Below are 7150 nucleotides of genomic sequence, written 5' to 3' on the forward strand. Positions count from 1 at the left end.
ACTCCTGGGGCATTACCCTGTTAGCTGTAGCTATAGCTAATGTAGTGTTCCTTTAATTTATTCTAAATATTTTATTTTTAAAAAATAGATCAAGTGAATATATACTGTATATCTATATCTATATACAGTACAGACCAAAAGTTTGGACACACCTTCTCATTGAATTCAATGAGAAAGTGTGTTCAAACCTTTGGTCTGAACCAAAGGTTTGAACACATATGTATATATATATATATATATATATATATATATATATATATATATATATATATATATATATATAGTAATACTCTATCTCAAGTTTATTTTCCACATATTTAAGGAAGAAAGCCAAGAAAGTTAAAGTTACACTCAACACTTTCAGATGGTGCAACAGTTACACACCTTTATCCACTAGATGGCGTTGGCAGACTGGGATTTCTTACTCATTGATTTGTGCAGGGAGTCTAAAAACTGAACAACTCAAACTCTACATGTGTCACAAAAATTGGCCGCCATCTGTTACATAGAGAAATACTATTATTTGGACATCTTTGTTATGTAATTCTTATTGTATCCAAACTGGTATTTTGATGGGAGGCTGGTTTTCACTGATCACAAATTATTGAACAGAAAAAAATCACTTTTTAAAACACATTCACAAGTAAAAGCAAATAACCAAACAAACAAATATTGCTTTTAAGACCAGTCAGAGACTTTGTTATGAGCATTAAAACCCCAAACATATTATAAAATAGATTTATTCAATAAATTACCTCTATTAAGTTCATAGCCTTTTGTAGTGATCAAGATGTACAAAGTGACATAGAAAGCACAAACAAATACAATATTATGTGAAAGCCTTCCATTTAAAAAAGAAAATACACAAATAAATCAAACACAAACTACTTTCTTTTTTTTGAAAAGTTGTGTTTTTCTTCTGTTATGTCAAATGTTGCAATCAATATAGAAATTTACTTTAAATGTAGCCATTTAAAGTAAATTTCTATATTTACTTTAAAAAGTAAATGTAGCTTTACTATGATAATCACCGGAATGAGAAGTGGTTTACACCAGGTATTGAGTTTATTTAGTTTTAGTGTGGTAACTGTGTAGTTACCACACTAAGATTTCTGACTGAATATCCTCAGAATTAACCAGACATTGGTAATTCTCAGTTGTCTTGAGTGAGTCTTAATATGTTGTAAATATAATCCATGTAGGATGATAAAGTAAAGACATTTCACGGCTATCTTCTATCCTCCCTCCCAGAAAGAGCTCTTTTGTCTTACTAATTACCAACATTGTCAACGCTCAAGTACGGTAGTGGTAGCATCAAGCTGATGATCTCTTTTGCTGCCATTGGAACTGGTCCACTGCATTCCACCAGTTCTGATGAAAGAAGATGTAAAAATTACCATCAGATTCATTTCAAAACATTGCTTTTCTTCAGGTACAGTTCTTCTTTTGTTGGTTTGGATGTTTGGTCAAACTTTCTATGATACTGAAAACAAAAATTCATGTTCATTTTCAGCTTTCAAGCAGACTCCCAAAGGTTTTGGGTCAAAAGTGACTGATACTTGGATACTATTCACAATTTCATCTTTCATGATTCTCATCTCCCTTTGCTGCTCCGTCCAGAATGTCTCCCATTAACTTGGATTCCTGTGGTAGAATTTCAACCTGGTCAATTAGCGAACAGGAGGAGAAGTTGTGAATGATGATGATCATGATTTTTGTTTCAGAATTGTAGTCTACCTGCAGTTTTAGCAATGGCATTGGAAGAAGTGAACAAAGCCGCTCTGGCCATATTAGCCACGCTTCCAAAAGTATTAAAATATTGCAGTGGGGGATGGTTGCAGGTGATTTTTTGTAACCTTCATTGTGTCAAACTGGTGCACTAAATACATCAAGGCCAAATGTCAGCTATTGTGTAAGATTTTAGTCTATGCCTTCGTCAAGCAATAGTTTCTCAACAACCGAGGGTCCAGACCGTCTGTATGAAGCTCAGCATGGAACAAGGGGCTGGTTTTCTTCATGCTAGCATGATGTTGGAAATACCACATTTCTTTGTGTGTTGGTTCTGTCACAAACAGACTTTAATAAATTGTTGCTCAAAGACTTCAGTTGGATTTAATTTTGAGATTTCATCCCTGGATATATATTTTTTTCTTTAGAAGAAAATGCATCCATCTTGCAACTCTAGTTCTTAGCCGAGACATTTGAAGGATTCACCAGATTGTTCTACCCATAGAAAGCAACTAGTACTTATTAGCAATTGCCGAAGCTTCTTCAGTGTTACTATCAGGCTCTTGGCAGCCTCCCTAACTGGTTTCTGTCTTGTGTTCACATTGGTTTCTACTGACCGATACCTTTGTATAATAACGTCCTTTCAATCATTTTAAACCTGCCTTCCAACAGTAACTTTAACAAAAGGATGCAAATGCAGAAAAAAAAATCATGAACACAACATCTTATCAACTAATTTTGGTCTAGTTTCTGGTGCAAGTATCTTAGTACAATAAGAAATAAGACAAACCCAAATTATAAGTAAATTTTCAGCAAGATACAGGATCTTGTTTTAGGTCAACAATTCCTTCATGTTGATGAAAGAGTATTAGTTCCATTGGTAGATTATTTCATCTATAAGAAAAATGTTAGAAGTGTATGGAACTAGTAATTTTTCAGCAATACTAAGGAATTATTGGCCTAAAACAAGCTCCTGTTTGTTGCTGAAAAGTTACTTTTAAGTTGGCTTTGTCTTGTTTGAAGTGTACTGAGATACTTCCACTAGAAACGAGACCAAAATCACTTGGCAAGATTTTGAGTTTTTGCAGTGTAAAATCTCTTTATCTTAATGGAGATGTGTTCACCTTCAGTGAATCTGCTTTACTGCTGCCTTTACATCAGCTGTAACTGATATCATCGGTGACTGTGATCATTGTATGCTTGTTGCCAGTGATGTCAACAATCCCTGATAAACATAATTAGACTATGTGTTGAGATACTGTTTAATAATAATAGGCTGCTGTGAATATTTTTCCTGAACCACTCGGCAACCTTGTTTTCCACTTTTAGATCTAATTTAATCAGTGATGCAGCACACTCACACATTTCCACAGCCTCTTACGCATCATTATTACAGTAAAGTCATGCCTTTAATCGCAGCACAATGGGCTGATGACACAATTCACCTCTAATTACTGCCAAAATTACAACACTTGGCATGTTACAGAGTAAAATGCCGATTGCCCGAGTTTCTCCAAAGGGAGGATCTTCACCCCCACATTGCTGTAGCAATCTTTTGACTTTGTCAGCACTTGAGTGGTTAAAAAGGAGCAGAGAAATCCAGCCGAATGACCAGCAGGGGTCACATGTGGCCAAAAATGTATTCCATTCCCCTTCTTATAGTTCATTCTTACAAGAAAAATGTCAACAAAACGTTTCCCATCGACTCAATCAAAATTCCTCATTCTTAGCTCACCGTTATTTTGACGGTTTCTCTACATTATCATTCAGTTTCTGTGGAGCATGCAGACCAGATTGCAATCACATACACTAATCAGTCCCTGTGATATTTACTCCTTTAAGAGATGCAAAACAGGTTCTAAACATCAAGCCCTCCAGATCAGTAATTAAAGCATCAGGACCACAGGGTTGAAGGCAGAATTTTGCTTCTGGCTTCTGCGTTTTTGTGTCATCATCTAAAGCAATCTCTAGATCTCAAACACGTCTGGGTTTTTGTTTTACCTCTTAAAACCACAAATGTGGGAAAACCTTCAGTTGAGTTCCTGCTTGGAGAGGCGTTAGATGACATGCAGAGCCTCGTGTTCCTGCACGCTCCGGCCACCGCCCGCTAGCTAACTACCTAGCTGCTATCTCTCATCGTTTAGCCTTGTTTCTAAGGCAGATCTTCACCTTTGCTATCCGACATACAGACACCACTTGTGGTTTTTGCCCGAAACTTTTTAATCTAAACGTGTTCTTGTTGCGTGAACGTAATTAGCTCGAGTGGAATAATTGCTTTGTATGTCGATGTATTGAAAGTGTTCCATTCAAGCGAGCCCAACTGCTGAGAAATGGAAAAAAAAAACAACTATATATATCTTCATATAACTTTGTGTGTATCGTAAACCAAGTATTGGTTCTGTACTTTATCAGATCTCTCCAGCGTCTCTTCCTCTGGAACTGCAGAGGTTTCATGCTAGCTGGTGACGGGGGAGGCAAGAGGTGGGTAGTCCAGGGAAAAAGGAAGGGATCTGCTGAGGCGCTCTCGCACAATGACATTGTCTGAACTACAGCCTCCACGACTTGCCGTGCCGCAGCGACAGCCCTTTAGTGTTTCCTGTCAAACGGAGCATTGTTGCTTTTAGTTCACTTTAAGTGTCTAGACAGTGGTTTTGCTGCTCCGTTGGTTCCCCTTGGATTGAGGCCAAATCTTCACTCCTGGCGGTGATAAGAGTCTTATCTCGCTGTTAGAGGGCCTGGAAACTGGAGCAGAGCTCAAGAGAGTGTCACTCAGGTGGGGGGGAGTGCGGGCACCTAGAAGAGCAAGCCGGGGTTAGTCAGCCGACTCAAACACCACACCTGCATATTCACTTTGAAGCCTCTTCTGAAAGATTATTTGATTTTACCGGCTGGATGTTTTGTATCGCCACCTCTGATTTTCTGTTGCCTCAACAGGAAGATGTGCGTGCGTGTGGATTTCTGTGGTTCTCTGCATTGTTTCAATGAGTTCGACCAGTGTTCAACAGACAAGGGCGCAGGAAGGAGCTTATAGCTCCCAAAATATGCAGAAAAACTTTCCGAATTATAAACCTCGCCTAAACAGCTCTCTAAAAACAACAGCCTCTGAAGGCAGCTGTTTACTCCGCGGCTCCACGCCGACGAATTATGAGGCTGGGGGTCACCCATTGACGCACAATGAATGGCCCGCATTCTTCCCGACAAAGGCCAGGAGGGTAATACAACTATTCAGACGCTCTCTTTTATGCTCGTCGTTGCTGGAAACTGTTTGTTGTAGAAAAAAAGAGAAAAAGTCCAAGGTCCCTCAGGTAAAAAATCAGTTGGCAGATTGTGCGCTGGTTTCTTGTTTGAAGTCCATTGTGGCTTTATTCCCCAGCCAGGTAACACAAGAATGCCGCTTTTCTTCCCCGCATAGTTGATCCACAATATTGGCAAATGGTCCTTAATTCCCTTCTATGCAAGGTAACTCTCCAGCTTGAAGTAATTCAGAGTCCTTTTCTTTTCACTCTGAATGGTGGGGCCTGTGTAGGAGAATGAAAAGGATTCAATAGAGGTGGATGATTTATTCAAGGAAAAAGCACTAAGACTTTGGAATGAGAAGCATGACTGTATTCTCCCGCGAAGGACACCTTGTTTTGTGCGACACAAGGCGAAATCTATGGCTGCTCAATTCATTCGTCACCGCATAAAAGAGATTGAACTGATAAATATATATATATATAAAAAGTGGGGGACAGTGGAAAGGAGAGGGTGGGAGGAAAAAGTTAGCCTCCCCCACTCCCATGTTTGGTTGGTTGTGGACGTAATGCAGACCGTAGAGCTTATAGCTTCGTAGCGTCGACTCTGACTCAGATATTCTTCAAGGATTTTATGTGCAATGAATACAATGGCATGCTGGACAAAAGAACTAGTTCAGTTGTTCACCACTGGTGGTACTTCGGGTGCCGTTAGTTGTCGTACGTATTTGTCAGGGGTCTCAAAGTCCAGCTCTCGAGAGCCGGTGTTCTGCAACTTTTAGATGTCTCTCTGCTTCAGCACACCTAGCTCCAGTATTAACTCATTAGCAGAATGGTTAGAGCTTGGCGACATGCTAGTAGCACACTGTCACCATTTAATTCCAGTGTGTAGGATAAGGGACTCATCTAAAAGTTGAAGGACTCTGGCTCTCAAGGACTGGAGTTTGAGACCACTGTTTTAAAGAGCCAGTATTAAGTACTTTCCAGGCACATAGTGTCATTTTATAACACAATTAAGAAATTTTGCTAACTCATGTTGTTATAAAAATCCTATTTAAGTCATATATGACTTAAAAGGAATTTGACTTTGCAATTTAATGCCTTGAAATTGGGTCTCTGTCTCTAAAAAAAACCTCTTACTCTTCCTGAAACTCCGCCTTCAGGAAGTCAGCGCAACATGGCTCCTCTATTAACCCTTTAACAACGTTTTTACCAGCGTTTCACTACAAAGTAGCTCACACAATGAGCTCAGCAGATGTTCAGTTCCACCAGCTGTTTGCTAATTCCTTCTGGCTAGTCTGAAGGAGCTGAGTGGATGGGTCGCGGTAAAATCAGTATTTTAACAGTACATAAAATGCGGTTTTCAAGTTTATTGCATATTAATGTTGTCTTGATGGCAAAAAGGCAAAGAAAATACAGACTGTTTATAATTTCACAAACTAGTTTCATGAATCTCAAAAGGTTTTTGAAAAATCAGTTTGCTGTGAAATGATTCAATTCTGGTTTGATGAGTCTGAAGTAGCTTAGACTTTTAACTAAAGCTGATCAAACACTGTCCGGATTTATATAAGCATCAAACAGGAATCTTCAATCAGATTCATTGACCCTGGTGTACAGCTTCATGTCCCCACAGGTTCAAACTGAACATGAACAGTTCTCTCTGAGAACAGAAAACGTCTTTGGTTCACAAGTGACAGAGAACCATCTTTTTTATCATGCGCTCATGCTTCCCCGGCTATGGTTTCTGAGTAGGGAGGCACGATATGTCACCAGCATTGGGATTAGCCAGTGCTGATAACTTTTTAACATACCGGTATCGGGGTTGATGAGTAAAACTGGCCGGCAAAAACAACCGATACGTATTTGTTTTTTCATGGTTTCGAAAGGGTAGCGATATACAGCAGTTGTCTGCAACAAACTTCCAGAAAACTGCCAACAGCTGAAACACTGAGTTCCTTTAAATCCAGAATAAAAAGTGAGCTGTTTCTAGAGTTGCTTTTAAAAAATTTAACATTGACCAACATATTTGAGGTGATAATGATTTTAATGATGGCTCTTGTCAAAATGTAACGTCTGTTATTGGTTTTCACGACTGTTGACTGTGTGATGTGTTCACGATGTGTTTATGTTTTCATGATAATAAAGCACTTTGAACTGCCGTGTTGCTGAAATGTGCTAAACAAATAAAT

Source organism: Xiphophorus couchianus, chromosome 9 (genome assembly GCF_001444195.1).
Source record: "Xiphophorus couchianus chromosome 9, X_couchianus-1.0, whole genome shotgun sequence".
Classification (NCBI taxonomy): domain Eukaryota; kingdom Metazoa; phylum Chordata; class Actinopteri; order Cyprinodontiformes; family Poeciliidae; genus Xiphophorus; species Xiphophorus couchianus.